The sequence below is a fragment of the Lynx canadensis genome, chromosome A1 (genome assembly GCF_007474595.2).
Source record: "Lynx canadensis isolate LIC74 chromosome A1, mLynCan4.pri.v2, whole genome shotgun sequence".
In the NCBI taxonomy this organism is placed as follows: domain Eukaryota; kingdom Metazoa; phylum Chordata; class Mammalia; order Carnivora; family Felidae; genus Lynx; species Lynx canadensis.
In genome coordinates, this window is record NC_044303.2 from 163203285 (window position 1) to 163220428 (window position 17144).

The 17144-nt window shown below is 37.2% G+C and overlaps 1 non-coding gene across 1 annotated transcript; it reads left to right on the plus strand.

The window, feature by feature from the left end:
- Positions 1 to 4213: 4213 nt before the first annotated feature.
- Positions 4214 to 4316, plus strand: LOC115526516. Its single transcript, XR_003972616.1, has one exon. It is a non-coding gene; the product is annotated as a U6 spliceosomal RNA (small nuclear RNA).
- Positions 4317 to 17144: the final 12828 nt, after the last annotated feature.

The following is a 17144-nucleotide window of genomic DNA, read 5'->3' on the forward strand; positions in this document are numbered from 1 at the left end:
TTAACTGACTGAGCCACCTTGGTGCCCCTCATTATCAATTAAAGAAGCATAACTATTCATCTCCCACTAGGTTCACATAATACTATAATAATAATGATAATTATCATTCAATTGACAGTATGTGCCACAATACTGTATTAAATGTAATTGTCAGAATCAGGTAGGTTTTGCTATAGTAACAAGTTCTCAAATATCAGGGACTTAGTACTATAAAAATTTCTCATTTATGAAAAATTCAATGCAGCTAGTCAGGGATTTCCCTCAATTTCTTGATGTCTTCTCCCCAGGGTTTCTAGAATTGCCTAGGCAGGGCCAGAGAGAGAAGAAAGAAAGGAAGAAACACACTAAGTCTTAATGCTTGAAACTAGACGTGTGATACATCCCTTCCTCTCACATTCCCATTTGCCAGAGCTCAGCCCCACGATCCCACAATAATGCCAAATTAGGCTTATGAATGTTGCCGTCCTGTCATCTTCTGAGAAAGTAAAAATAGTCAGTTGAACAATTAGAACTGTCATTACTGAGTGAATAAAATGTTCTCCTTTTAAATCCATTTCTATTACTATATTTACTCTCATGGCTCCTAACTGCAATCTCAGACTTTATTCCAAAATCAGGGCTACTTTCTCCACCTGAATAATCTGGGATTATTGCAAAGTTTTAAAAGATAATGTGTTCCCAGAAATAGATTAGCTAACTGGCCATCATCATGTGACATTTAGCTCTACTTCAATATTTTCTCTCAGACAAAAACTCTAAGAAACTCTTTTTCTTGGGGTAGGGGAGGCTGCCATGCCCAGATTCAGAAAGGTGATGGTGCCCACAGCTACATTAGCCTTAACTATCCAATGGAAACAAATAAAGGGAAGGTGCTAGCAGTCATCATTAGGATGATAATTGTAAAGTGTAACATGAGGGCTTTCATAATGATGAAAGTTTAGAAAGGCAACTGAGAAGATAGAAATGAGCAAAGACAAGAATGAACAGTTCCAGCAAAAGAAAGAAGATAATAGACGAACTGAGTTGAAAAAGAACAGATGGAACCTCACCATCTCTAACAATACAGAAGTTTGAAGAAAACTTTTCCCTCTCTTATTTCTCTTCCCTTTCTCTCCTTTTATCTTGCTTTGTTTGTTCTTCTCCTCTGGCATTGGTCTTTTTTCACATATATATAAAATAGAATTGAGAATTCTCTTGCTTTTCAAAGCTTAAAAGGATGATTTCAGTCTTCAAATTTAGTAAACTTACTAGATTAATCTTTGTTAAGAGATAAAAGTAGGGAGAAACAAAATAAACAAAAACATTCAAGTGTCTCCCTAATTCCTCCCTCATTCCTCCATCCTGACCTTCTTTTTTTTTTTTTTTTTTTTTTTTGGACACTCTCTTTGTCACCTCCATAAAAGCAACTGGATGAATAGCAGTCAATGACCTTTCCTTAGTGAGAGGGATGAAACTACAAAATCAGGCCTTTAATCTGAACCTCAAAAGAAAGCCCATTTCAGGCAGGCATAGGCCTAAGGGCTGCACCTTGAATGCCTGACACACCTATATATCGCACTATTTTTAGTGACAACATCCAAAGTAATTTTAGCACTTGATAAAGGCCAAAATGACTTCCCACAACATTACCATTAGAGCATTTCATGCTACCATAAAAGAGGCACTAATTACCACAGGAAGTCAGGGACAGCTTTATATTTTCTCTATAAAAGACATAATACATTATAAATTCCATAGTTAGCATAATTCTGTCATGAGTTCTTTTTAGATTTAAATATAGACTACTTCCATTTGTAAAGCTCATGTCTGAAGAATCGTGAATGACCTATTTACACTATAAGCATTTCTTTAAAAGCGATATAAGGAGCTTATTTCAGTCCCCAAACAAAAATGTTCACTTGTGCTAAGTCAACAGGGAGAATTTCTTATCCAAGCCTCCAATTTTCTACTTGATTCTTTATCACCAACAATGAAGATTTCTTGCATGTGGAAAGAATCTAAACCTGGTAACTTTCAGTGGCAATGGTACAAAAGGTGTCTTCCTATTGTAGGCCCTAAACCTAGATAGAAGAGGAGAAAAGAGTTTTATTTTATTGTATTACTACAAATCGCTGCCTTGAGATCATGGTACTTCTGGGATAGAATAAGATCAAATGTTTTAAACTCTATTTTTACTATACTGTAATTTAAAAATAAAAATTCTATAAGGCCCTTCACATGAGAATACTTTTCATGAGATCAGAAGGACAACAAACGAACACCACATGCATTATGCAAATAGTAAGTGCAACACTGGATGAAGTACAAGTATGTTCATCGTGGGCTAAATACAATCATACTTTGAATGTAGTCTGTTGTTTCTTCCAATGTTTACTTCTATTCTAGGCAATTTTGAATTCCAGTCCATTTTTCTCTTCCAAAGCCAAGCTACAATTTGTCAAGTTATTATATTTTATCATAGATCTACGTTATCAGTGTGTATTTAGTGAATATTAATACAATAATAATTATATGTTGCGTATGTGTAAATGTTCAACAAATGCAACTCAAATGCAAGTGAAAATTATTCTCATATATTTCTAACTTAAAGCAATACAATTCTGAGCTTAGAGTCAAAAAGTAACCCCTTAATATCTTATACGGTTTACCCTTGAACAACATGGATGTGAACTACATGGGTCCACTTAAATCCAGATTGTTTTTTATGCAATACAGTGCTATTAAATGTATCTTCTCTCCCCTGTGATATTCTTTTTTTTTTAATTTTTTTTTCAACGTTTATTTATTTTTGGGACAGAGAGAGACAGAGCATGAACGGGGGAGGGGCAGAGAGAGAGGGAGACACAGAATCGGAAACAGGCTCCAGGCTCTGAGCAGTCAGCACAGAGCCCGACGCGGGGCTCGAACTCACGGACCGCGAGATCTTGACCTGGCTGAAGTCGGACGCTTAACCGACTGCGCCACCCAGGCGCCCCTCCCCTGTGATATTCTTAATAATATTTTCTGTTCTTTGACTTACCTTATTGTAAGAATACAGTATGTAATGCATATAACACACACAGAAAAATACATGTTAATCAACTATTTATGTTACTGGTAAAGCTTCTGGTCTTTAGGCTATTCATACTTAAGTTTTTGAGGAGTCCCAAGTTATACATAGATTTTCCACTGCACAGGGCGTAATTCCCCTAATCTACATATTGTTCAAGTATGAACTGTAATAATGACTGACACAGGACTTGACATTATTGCCTCATTCAAAGTCTGGGAGTAAAATAGAACAAAATAAAAGTAAAGTTAAAGACTTGGCATTAAAAATTTAACTATTAATTATAATATTTATTAACAGTATTGTAAGGTATAATTTTTATAAAAGTGTACTTCCAAGATGTAGTAGTCTTAGAAATAAATGGATGAGTATAGAAAACAATTCTTCTATGTGTGTCACATTAAAAAGAATCTATGTTGCTATTTCAAAATTTACATCTCAGATCCTTTCCACTAGTAATCCTTAAGGAAGTAAAATAGTGAAAAATGAGTATTATGTATTCATTAAATGCCAACTATGTGGCACTGTACTCTTTGCTTGGAATTCAAATATGAAACACATTCTCCTTGCCTTTAAGGAGAGTATTTGGGAATAAGCAAAAAATATACACATAATTCCAATTCAACATAGTAATTATTAAGCAAGTATGTAAGAAATATACAAGAGACTAAATACTTCTCTCTTAGAGCTTCCACTTGTCCTTTTTCATAACAGTTTCTTTTTATTGTTTTTAAAGGTGTGAAAATTACAACAAAGGATATAACTTTCCTATGAATTATTTTTCTTTTTGCACAGCAGCCATGAGTTTTAAACAGGGCAAGATTCTGAGACAATACCACAAGCATTTATCTCCTATTCTGTAAGTTACATTGCCAACCTCTTCTAATTGGCATGAAACTAATAAAAATAGAAGAGTTAGCAGGTATTATACACTGAGTTCTTTAGGTTGTGGGCTCTACTAACCTACCTAGAAAAAATGGGTATACAAAGGTAAAATCCAGCTAATATTCCACACGCAGAACAAGGCACCTTGGCTTTGGATATTGTCTGTGAACTTTGTTAAATTCAGGTAAAGATTCCTTATGGACTAATGACAGCCCTAAGTTTTAGGGCCTCCATTAGTGGGCATGCTATAAGAAATCTGCTTCTATAAAAGATCCCTAATGTTTGGTTGGCAGCACGTACACAAAATTGGAATGATTCAGAGAGCTTAGCATGGTCCCTGTTTAAGAATGACATGCAAATTTGTGAAGAATTCCATATTTTTACATACCTTATTCATGAATAAGAAGAATTAATATTGTAAAACTGGCCACACTACCCAAAGTGATCTACAGATGCAACATAATTTCCATCAAAATGTCAAAGGCATTCCTCACAGAAATAGAAGAAAAAATTCTAAAATTTGTGTGGAACGGCAGAAGAACCTGAGGAGTGAATACAATCCTAAGAAAAAAAGAAAAAAGCTGAAGGCCTCACACTTCCTGATTTCAAACTATATTTCAAAGTGTTAGTAATAAAAACAGTAAGGTGATTGCACAAAAAACAGACACATAGTTTAATACAACAGAATAGAAAGCCCAGGATTAAATTCTAGCATATATGGTCAACTACTATGTGATAAGGAAGCCAATGAGGAGAGGATAGTGTCTTCAACAAATGGTGCTGAGAAAACTAGAGAAACACAGGTGGAACAAGGAAACTTCTATCTCATACCACTCACAAAATTAACTTGAAATGGATCAAAATCATAAACATAAGAATCAATACCATAAACTCCTAGGAGAAAACATAAGAAACAAGCTCATCAATATTGGTCTTGACAATGATTTTTTTTTTTTTTGGACAGGACACCAAAGTACAAACAACAAAAGCAAAAATTAATGAAAGGGAATACATTAAACTCAAAACCTTCTGCATGGCAAATGAAACAATTAAAATGAAAAGACAATGTAGAGAATAAAAAAATTTTCCACAAACAATATACTAGATAACAGAGCACCTGGGCGGCCCAGCCGGTTAAGCATCCGACTTGGGCTCAGGTCATGATCTCATGGTTTGTGGGTTCAAGCCTCACATCGGGCTCTGTGCTGACAGCTCAGAGCCTGGAGCCTGCTTCAGATTCTGTGACTCCCTCTCTCTCTGCCCCTCCCCTGCTCGTGCTCTGTGTCTCTCTCAAAAATAAAAAAACATTAAAAACAAATTACTTAATTAAAACAACAATATATTGGATAGGGGGTTAACGCCCAAAATATATTTTTAAAATAATAATTTTAAAAATCTGATTTAAAATTGGCCAAAGAACTGAAACATTTTTCCAAAGAGGGCAAAAAAAGGCCAAGAGGTTCATGAACAGATGCTCAACATCACTAATCATCAGGGAAATGCCTATCCAAACCACAATGAAATTTTCACCTCACACCAGTTAGAGAGTATCTATCATCAAGAAGTCAAGAACAACAGGTGTCAGCAAGGACATGGTAAAAAGCACCCCTTCTACACTGTTGATAGGGATGTAAGTTGATCTAAACACTATGGAAAACCATAAGCAGGTTCTTCAAAAAATTAAAAATATGTCTACCATGTGATCTGGCAATTCCACTTCTGAATGTACATTCAAAGAAAATTAAAACTGGATTTCAAAGAGATATACCACTCCCATTTTTATCATAGCATTATTCACAATAGCTGAGATTTGGAAACAACCCATTAATGGATCAAAAACATATAGTGTATATATATTCACAATGGATTACTCTTGCCATTTTCTGCAACATGAATGGGCCTTGGACACATTATGCTAAGGTAAGTCAGACAGAGAAAGGTAAGTACTATGTGATATAATTTGTATATGGAATCAAAAAAAAAAAAAAAAAACTCAAACCTTTAAAAATTAAGAATACAATGGTGGTTACCAGAAGATGGTGGCTGGGAAGATAAGACCGATAGTGTTTAAAGGTATAAACTTGTAATGATTAGGGGCGCCTGAGTGGCTCAGTCAGTTAAGGGTCTGGCTCTTGATCTCAGCTCAGGTCATGATCTCGCAGTTCGGGGGATGAAGCCCCATCATAGGACTTTGTGCTGATAGCACAGAGCCTGCTTTGGATACTCTCTCTCCCTTTCTCTCTGCCCCTCCCCTGCTCGCTGTCTACCTCTCAAAATAAATTTTAAAAATTAAAAGAAAAATAGTTTAAACCCTTTAATGAGTAGTAAAGCCATAGAGATCTAATGTACTATAATGAATGTAGACAATATTATACAATAATTAATATAATGTGATAAACATTACAGTGCCAATCTATACAATTATAAATATATCAAAATAACTCACTGTATACCTTAAATTTACACAATGTTATATGTGAAATTTAGTCAATAAAAAAGACACCTATATCAACAAAACAAAATAGAGTGACAAAAATAAACCCACACATATATGGTCAATTAACTTATGACAAAGGAGACACAAATATACAATGAGGAAAGGATACGCTCTTCAGTAAATAGCGCTGGAAAAACTGGACAGCCACATACAAAAGAACACTTATGGACACTTTTGTTACACCATATACATAAACATTAACTCGATATAGAGTTAAAGACTTTACATATCCACCTAGTGTGATTAGACTTAATATCGCACCACTTCACGCAAACTCTAACAACAGCATAATTCTTTCATACTCTAACCCAAGTTGTATGCAAAATACCTTTTCCTGACTCCCTTGGTAGTGATTAGACATACTAGAAGGCTTGAAAATTAAGTGCAGATAATTGTTAAACTATGTCTTGCTTTAAAACTATCCTGCCCCAGGATGTAAAGGCTTTGTTCTTCTATAGAAAGTTTTGAGACAAACACTGGACTCAAAGATTGGCAGGTCCTCAGGAGGCCTGGATTTCTTATTGTTCTGCTCTTTGCCAGCCTTTCCCATGGGACACTATATCACATGCTATCATTCAGGGGCCCTCATTGTATTAAAATATTCTGAAGCATCAAGAAGACCAAGAGAGACAAACTTCCATTCTATATATATTTTTTAAGTGTTTTTTTTTTAATTTTTAATGTTTATTATTTTTGAGAGAGAAAGAGACAGAGTGCAAGCAGGGGGAAGAGCAGAGAGAAGGAGACTCAGAATCTGAAGCAGGCTGCAGGCTCTGAGCTGTCAGCACAGAGTCTGATGCGGGGCTCGAACTTAGGAACTCTGAGATCATGAACTGAGCTGAAGTCAGACACTTAACCTACTGAGCCACCCAGGTGCCCCTATATTTTAAAACTTTTTAATGTTTATTTATATTTGAGAAATAGAGACAGAGTGTGAACAGGAGACGGGCAGAGAGAGGGAGACAGAATCCAAAGCAGGCTCCAGGCTCTGAACTGTCAGTGCAGAGCCCGATGCAGGCTCGAACCCATGAAGCCCAAGATCATGACCTGAGCCGAAGTTGGACTTTTTACCAACTGAGCCACCGAGGAGCCCTTCCATTCTATACTCTACCAAGGGTTTCCCTAATTTCATTTTCTAATGTGAGAAATGCTCCAGTTTTACCTAGCACCTTGAGGTAACTGAGGCATTGATGGATCTTCTTAATCTTCTGAACAGACTTATCATAGGAGCTTGACCTTCCCAATTGCACAGGAATTGCTTTCATCTCTATCACAAGGGGATTCAGGAAGAATATAATTCATAAGGTTTCCTAAGAATCCAACTCTGAATGAAACTAATGAGGAAAAATCTAAATTGTCCATGGATCAAAAGGAAGCAAATACTCTTAAAAAGCTTTCTCACCAATAGCTAGAAATATCTTTAAAATGGTCTCAGCTTTTTGCATTACTGGCCCATTCTCCAAGCTCCAGCAGTGATGTGGAGGGGCCTCCCTAGGCCCTTCCTCAGGATTCAGTTTGCTCTCATACCTCCCCGAGAAACTGATTTTAATCAATGATATTTCCAGGATTCAAACCCTGATTTCTGCCAAAGACTACATTTTGGTTGGTTGGTTGGTTGGTTGGTTGGTTGGTTTTTTGTAAATATCAGCTTGACCAGAACTGATCTGTGGACATATTAGGCTTAAATTTGACATTGTTTTCAACAGACTATAACACACAAAGGCTCATCTATGGGGTCAGAAAATAAAATAATATGTGATGAGCACTGGCAACAAGCATAAGTAAATATTGGAAAGCAAATAGTTTTAGACACTGAAATGCCTTGAGATGAGTATTGTTAACCAGATGGAGATTCACATACAGGCAACGAAACTTGAATACTTAGAGTAAGGAATGTGGAATAAAATAAAATGTGCAACCACATACTAATGATAAATTAGTAAAAGTAAGGTAAAAGTAAAATAGAGTAATTTGAATTAAATTAATTTGAACAGAGTTCAGTGATTACTTTTTAAATAAACACTCATGGAGCAAATACAATTTATAAGAAAATATATTGACAGTAGTATATGTAGGATAAGAATGAACAAAGAAAAAAATATTCCCACAGAAACTAAGAGGTACTATGTTCTTAAATGTTTACATTCTAAGAGGTAATTGTCAGGTCCTTGAGAAATCGTTTCTGGCCTATGAAGCTAACAAAATGTTTATTTTGCTTCTGAAAAAAATAAATATATATTTCCAAAAGATAGTGAATGAACCTAAATTACAGGTTTTTAAGTAAATCCTCTAATAAAAGAGAGGAGAGAGAAGTCCCTCCTCTCATTTTCAGTATGAAAAACTAAGCCTCTTATTTTTAATTGTATTTGTCATTACACTACCAAGTCCTACTGCAAGTTCTGAGGTTCCACAAACAACATAAAATCATTGCTCTTAAAGAATTCACACTGCATCAGAATAATAGTTTAATCTGAGCACTATGTTCTTTGAGACCATAACATATTAAAATGTTAGTAGAGACTGGCAAATATGAATGTAGTGGATTATGGCAGGCATTCAACATCCGTTTGAATTTTCCCATAGTGTATTTTCTGCACTGAAGAATCGCTAAGCTGAAAACTAATCATCCACACTCCCTTGCAGCTACATTTTCAAAGGCAGCAATGAAGCAGAGACCATTTCTCCGTTTGGTGATTGCTGTTCTCAAGTGACATTACAGAGGCACTACAGTGGTTTGTAATGACATATAATTGTCTATATGTTGGCATTATGAGTTTCAAGAGGCAGATGTGGTGGAGGGGGGCAGGGTGGGAAGTTGATATTTTCTATCATAGATTGAAACTAGGACAGTGAGTTCTTGGAGTCTAACCAATTTCCAAAGCAACATCCTGATTCTCTACCTTACCAGAGGGAGAATTTTACCCAAGTACCCCGTTCAGTGATCTTGTTCAAAAAAGATATTCCTGGTGTCCAGAGCCATCCTACAGCCCCTTCAAAATTCTGTAAGACATAAATTCTCCCTAGGCTAATCTATTTCGATTTAAAAGCTCTAGAGTAGGGCCTGTTTCCTATAATTTAGTCTCTGGTCTTAAGTCAAGTGTTTTATTTTGTTTTAATTGGTCTCTTGCATACTGAAAGCACTAATACAGAAACCTAACATAATATGGAGAAAAGAAGTATCCTTCCAAACAGATTTTTATTAAATCTTAATCCAGGATGAAATGCCCAAAACTATAAATGTTCTTAAAAATTACATTTATGGGGCGCCTGGGTGGCTCAGTCGGTTAAGCATCTGACTTCAGCTTAGAGTCATGGTCTCATGGTTCGTGGGTTCAAGCCCTACATCAGGCTCTGTGCTCACAGCTCAGAGCCTGGAGCCTGCTTCAGATTCTGTGTCTTCTCTTCTCTCTGCCCCTACCCTGCTCATGCTCTGTGCCTCTCTCTCTCTCTCAAAAATAATAAACATTAAAATTTAAAAAATTACATCTATAATCATATATTTGTTACTTTAACAAGTACAGTATATCTTAGGCTCATTAAAGTCAATAGTTATTTTCTGTTTACAATGTTTACATATGATTAACATGCAAGATCAAGATAAATATAGATATAGCAAATATAAATTCAGAAATGTTTTCTCTTTTTAATCGTTATTTTTTTTTAAACAAGGCAAACAGTAAAGAAATATAAGTAGGTCAAAAAATTCAGAGTTAAGTATACTGCCCTCTTATTTATTCCATTATTTGCAAAGTAGCAAAAGCTACCTCTTGTGTCACAAGACCATTTTACCAACTAATAAGCTTATGGCAATAGCTCCTGACCTGGTTTAAACAACAAACCAAAATATTTTTTTAAGTTCCGTACATACTGTAACAAAACTAGTTTAAACACAACGGATAAAGGCAAACTATAGATTTCAAGAACATACTTTTTACTCATAGTTCATGCATATTCAATTCCATCAGTATGGATGCTTATGAAATAGAAGCATAACTGCAGATAAATATAATTGATTATAAAGCAGTTTTTAACAAAGGCAATAATGAACATTAAGAATCCTGATAAATATTTCATCTCTAGACTCCCGGGGAAGATGGCAGAATAGAAGGATCCTAAACTCACTTCTTCCCATGGACCCAACTAGATAACACCCCTATTAGTGTAAACAATCCAAAAAATGCCTGGAAGACTGGCAGAACAGAATATCCGCAACTAAATGCAGAGAAGAGGCCACACTGAATGCTGATAAGAAAAGCAGAAAATGCCAGCAGGAAACAAACTGGCCCATAAGAATGTCCTTGGAAGGGAAGATCACTGCAAGCATGGGAAAAGGAAAGGAGAAGACCCTACTCTCAGGCACCTCAGTATTGGGGGACCAGAAATGAGAAGATGAATCCCCATGATATTTGGCTTTCAAAACCAGAGGATCTTAGTTTTGCAAGTTTTTATAATCAGTGGGGCTTAACACCTGGAACTTTTAAAGTGGTGGCTCAGCTCTGGGAAACCCGGTGGGCAACAGGACACTGAGTCCCGGCCCTTAAAAAGACAACAGAACAGGGGCGCCTGGGTGGCGCAGTCGGTTAAGCGTCCGACTTCAGCCAGGTCACGATCTCGCGGTCCGTGAGTTCGAGCCCCGCGTCGGGCTCTGGGCTGATGGCTCAGAGCCTGGAGCCTGTTTCCGATTCTGTGTCTCCCTCTCTCTCTGCCCCTCCCCCGTTCACGCTCTGTCTCTCTCTGTCCCAAAAATATATACACGTTGCAAAGAAAGAAAAAAAAAGACAACAGAACAAAGAAGCTGGCTGAGAAACAGCACAAGCTGAGTAGTTTTAAAATTAACTGAGGAATACAGGAAGGAAATCTACTTGCTAATCTTGATATGTGCTGGAGGGGCAGGGATCTTCAGGAGACTTCTCCAAGAACAAAAGAGCTGTCATGCACCTTTTCCCTTCCCACCCCACAGCCTACATACCCGGACCCTGTAGGAACCAGCAAGAACACTCTCTACTCCCACACTCTCCTGCAGATCCAGTGCCTCCAACCAGGCTTCCACAGGAGTTCTCCAAAAGGGCTACACGTCCCCTCCCGCTGCAGACTAGCACAAATGTTACTAGCACCGTGTGCTCCACCCCTGGTCTCCTGTACACCTGCCCCCTCTAACACACCCTCAACAGGAGTCCATCCACAGCAGCATCACAAATTTGACATCTTGTAAGCAGCCTGACGGAGGCCTGCACCGCTCCAAACTGACTCCTTCTCTGGGGAGAAAGGAAGATCATCACACACACCAGCTCCACTGCAGCCCCAGCAGTGGGCTGGGGACAGATATCTTGTCCCACTGCAGGACCCACTCACCAAAAAAGTAACTCAAGAGACAACACAGGGAGAGTGCCCGTGGTTCAGTGTGACAGCAGCTCTGACAAATGCCTGATCTGATCCAATTTCAAGCCAAGGCAGCCCCAGACTAGCCTATTAACAATACAGGGACCAAACCCTGTCCACAACAGGCAAAAAGCACCATTGAAGATGATGGAGCAGAAGGGAAAAGTGGCTCAACCAAAACAGCAGCGTACACAAAACACACATGGGACACTCCCGGCGGTGCCAGGTTCTGGGGAACAGGGGACACTACACTGCAGGGCAATACAGGACCTTTTCTTCACAAGGCCACAATTTTTTTTTTTTTAGAGACAGAGATAGAGCATGCATGTGGGAGCACAAGTAGGGGAGGGGCAGAGAGAGAGGGAGAAAGGGAATCCCAAGCAGTTTCTGTGCTGTCAGCACAGAGCCCCACATGGGGCTTGTTCTCACAAACCCGTGAGATCATGACCTGAGCTGAAATCAAGAGTTGGACGCTCAACCACCTGAGCCACCCAAGCACCCCAAGGCCACTACTTTCAAGAGCAAGAGACACACTTGACTTTCCTAAAGAATAGAAATGTACACAGAGTATTAGATGAAAGGGAAGACAGAGGAACATGTCCCAAAACAAAGAACAGGACAAAATCACAGCAAGCGAGCCAAATGAAACAGACACAAGCAATATGCCTGAATTTAAGGTAAAGGTCATAAAGATACTCACTGGACTTGAGAAAAAAATTTGGGACCTCAGACCTTCAATAAAGACAAAAAAATAAAAGAACTAAGCAGAGATAAAGAACTCAGTAACTGAAATAAAAACACACTAGAGGGAATCCATAGTAGTCTAAAGAAAAGGAAGAATGGATCAGTGACCTGGAATGGAGCGCAATGGAGTGAATGGAAAGCATTCACACTGAACAGGACAAAATAAAACAATAATGAAAAATGAGAACAAGTTAAGGGAACTCAGCAACACCATCAAGCCTAATACCATTCACATTATAGAAATTTCAGAAGAAGAGAGAGAAAGGGGGCAGAAATTTATTTGAAGCAATAATAGCTAAACACTTCTCTAATCTGAGAAAGGAAACAAATCTAGATCCAGGAGTCAAGAGAAACCCCCAAAAAAAACAGCCTAATGAGGTCCACAACAAGACACATAGTAATTAAAATGGCAAGAAGTCATGATAAAGAGAATTTCAAAAGCAGCAAGAGGAAAACAAAACAGTTATTACTCGAAGGTACAGATATTTGCTAGTATCAAGTAGTAGTCAATGATCATCAAATATTTAACCTATTATTAAATATGATTTATTTAACTGTCAGCAGCAAACAGAGGAGTAAAAATGATTAAATATTACCATACTCGTAACTTCCGTGTTGTTTGAAAAGTAAAAGAGGGAGTTAAAAAGGGGAGGAGAGCATAAGGAGAGATTATATATTACAGAAGTAAAAACAAACAAACAAACAAACAAACAAACAAACCCTACAGCCATGGATATCTACCTAACATTATATATTCACTTCCATAATTGTTATTTTTCTATCTTGCATATATTTCAGTCAATCAACTACTCCTGCACAAATAATTCCTATAACATACATGAAATTTTAAGACATAATGTTTGGTTTTCTTGAAACTTCATGATGATTATAACTTCCCCAGGAGATAATGTAGAATATGGTGCCATTTTATAAATATAGATAGGAGAAAAATCGGCCTCTGAATTTGAAATTTCAATAATAAATAGCTGAAGATTAATATTTGTACTGTATGCCCTCGGTATTCTCTGAAATTTTTCCAAATGCATAGACCACATTTGAAAATAATTTTGATCATCTAAGAAATTTATATATAAAAGGTCTTTATACCATTGTTCAAAGTTGGGACTCACAGAACTGTAAGTCGAAGGTTTCCACCACACACTTCAGCTTCCCTGTCTGCCTGCAGCATGACATGGTGGAGGAAAATATTGGTATAATCCTTCCAGAGACAGATAACATATGTGCATTATCTATCACTTTTCTACACAAATATTCTTTACTGTTGAGACAAGGAAACTGAAGGACTCCCTAAAATTTTGTTTTTTGCTCCTTTTCCTGCTTCTATTCTTGCTAGGAGCTGTACCCTTACCCCACTTTACACGCGCCTTGTAATGCAAATAGCATGTGTCTTCCTTGTAAGGGATAAGGGGTTAATGATTTCTCTAGGGAACATCTAAGGAAGGACCAGATGAGAATGACCTGAGGAAGCAGTCACATGGTATTCTAGACCAAGGCCATCTGCCTCCAAGGAATAACATCTGTGCCCTCATCTTTGTTCTAACCAGTTCCTGGATGCCTGAGGGGACACGTACACAAGACCATCTTCCTCAATAAAACCCCCCAGACCCTGAACAAAGACAAAAAGCATGTCTTTTCCTTTTGGAGTCTCCAGGACACTCTGTATCTCTCTGTATATGTCTTCAATCAACTCTGCTTTCACCTCCTGCTGGTTCACATTTGATTTCCATCCCTGCGTGAAGACAAGGACCCTGTTGGCTGTCCTCTGGGATACCCCTCTGGGTCCTCGGACCTGGCCTGTCTACATCACTATGAGTATCTTGTTTATTAATATATCTTAAAAAGTATTACTATATACAGTATAAACAGAGCTACTTCATTTAAATGTCTTTAAGTACCTTATCTATTATATGGACTTCACACATGAATCATGATTTTTAAAATAGAATCTTACACTCCTATTTGCAGGGAACTAAATAATACCAGGAAGATGTGATTAATGTGTAATGTCAATTCTGCTGATTAATATGAGACCTCCAGAAGAGTTATGTTGTATTTTTATGTCACCTCTGGTGAGGACATGAAAATTATGGCTAAGATTAAGGAATATAAGCCCAATGGTCCATCCTGATTCCCGCTGTTCAGTGGATCGCTTGCAGGGTCACAGGTCAAAAGTTTGCCCAGCTGACAACAGATTCAAAGAAAACCAACAAAAGGAAACAAGCTCCGAATGGTACAGCTCCGTGGCCAGCTCATAGTGCTCTTTAGTCACAGTTGGTTTTGTGAGCAACTCAGAGAAAAGACCTTGTCATGTTGGCTTTATTCTGCCTTGTTATCATCCTCCAAACAACACTGAGCAGTGGGTGATGCAGCAATCTTTCCTCCCTGTCACCTATGAGAAAGCTGGAGTTTTCATCTTCTCTCTTCCATGAAGTACTCAAATATCTTTTTTCTGTTGACAGCTTGATCTTCCCGTCCCCCTCTCAGCATGGCTTTCTGTTTCATTCTGTACTCAGACACTTTGTATCAAAACCAGAAAAGGACTCAACTGCAGAGTTTGGGTAGGATATTTGTGTTAGTTTTCAAAACTAAATTGCATTTCTGTAGGTAAATTTGTTATTTTGTTGTTAACGTATAGTGTGTTTATTGCCTATGGTTAACAAATGTCTGTAGCACTCTGGAGGGAATAAAAAAGTCTCTTACTTCACATAATCCACAAAAAAAAAAAATACAGTTCTCTAGCTGGCTATATACTAACTAGTTTTTAGTATATTTAGTACATATTAAAGGCTAGCTTATACTAAATATTTTACAAATCATTTACCAATAATTTGCCTGTGTGATCTATGAGAACCAGTGCCCTCTCTTAAAATTCTCACACTAAAATGAATAGCCAATGACTTATTTTGATACTCCATTTTAAGAGTAAATAAGTAAAAAATGGGGCTACTGATCTTGTTAAAGATGAGATAAAGATTCTGTGCTTTGAAATTACAAAATTTTATTTACTGAATTGTCCTATTTTACTTGAGCATAAGAAACTAAATCAGCTGAGTAAATGCCATCAACCAGCCAGGTTATTGTTTTTGGCAATATTTGGATTAGACTTACCTGATTATGTCAAAATTATTATTATTAATCATTATTATTATTATATTAAGTCCAAATGATCAATGAGTCTACACACGTCTCCTCTGAGTAGTTTCTAGCCTGAGAAACAAAATAAACTTGGAGTGATTCTCTGCTCCATGATGCAGACCCTCCTAGGTTCCTAGTGTAATGGTTTCAGAGATCATTTATCTTATCTCCACCTCCATACAGACTGGACCCTTGCCTTGAATGATATATCCTTTCCTCCCTTCTGGTGATCTAAGTGCATTTTAAGTCAAATTGGCACAGGTCCTCGCTCCTCAATCTAATCATGAAGTCTCCTTCCATTATTCATTCTATAAACTCATTTTGAACTTACTATCTCAATTTAACAATTAAGTATTTATTACTGAATTTCCTGAATTGTACATATTTTCTCCAAATAATGTGTTTTATTAGAATATAGGAACCATAACTTTGTTTTCTAATATACACCAAAATGACTACCATAAGGCTAAGCCTATTGTGAGAACTCAGTAAATCTGTTCATTTGATAGCTGTAAAGTTGGCCAAGAAACACTGGCTCCATTATCTGGAATTTAATAGTCCAGGACCAGATGCTGCTTTAAAAATTTCAGTTTGGGCACCTGAGTCGCTCAGTCGGTTGAGCATCTGACTTCAGCTCAGCTCATTTTCTCGCAGTTGATGAGTTCGAGCCCACATGGGCTCGCTGCTGTCAGCATAAAGCCCGCTTTGGATCCTCTGTACCCCCTCCCTTACCCCTGCCCCACTTGCACTTTCTCTCTCAAAAATAAACATTAAGAAAAATTTTTAAACAAATTCAGTTAATCTTTAAATAGAACATTCTATATCTGGACCTACCCAGGAATCCTGCCATGTATTAAAATCTATTTTTATGAATAATTGTAGAAGACATTGTTGATAAATGGTTTTGTGCTCAGTTGTTCTGGGAAATGCCTAACATCTACAAATAATGCAACTACTTTTCTAATGGAGAACAGGCTTTTTAAAAGCTAATGCTAAAAAATTGTTTACATAAAACTGCTTTGTCCAAAAAATCTGATGTTCAACTAGAAACATAACATTTTACTTGATCTCCATTAGCAGGTTTCAGCCCAAAAAGGTTCCTTTTGATTCCTCAAAGGAATTAAGCTGACATATGCTTTATAGTAAATCATTTTAACATTTTTCTCATGTATTATATCATATTCCAAAAATTGAAACGAGCCTAATAATCATTAAAAAAATATCTTGAATAAATGAAGAAATCAGTTCTCTCCTCTCTCACCTAACTGATTGCTGTTCAAACATTCTATAGATTCATGTAGGTATCTTACATTTATGGCAATTCAGTAACTTAATTTGACTGAATTTCTTTATACTATAGCATATACAGCATAAGGTGACCAGTTGTGCAGGTCACCTTAACATGCATTTTCATAGCATCCCTCGTTTTCCCCT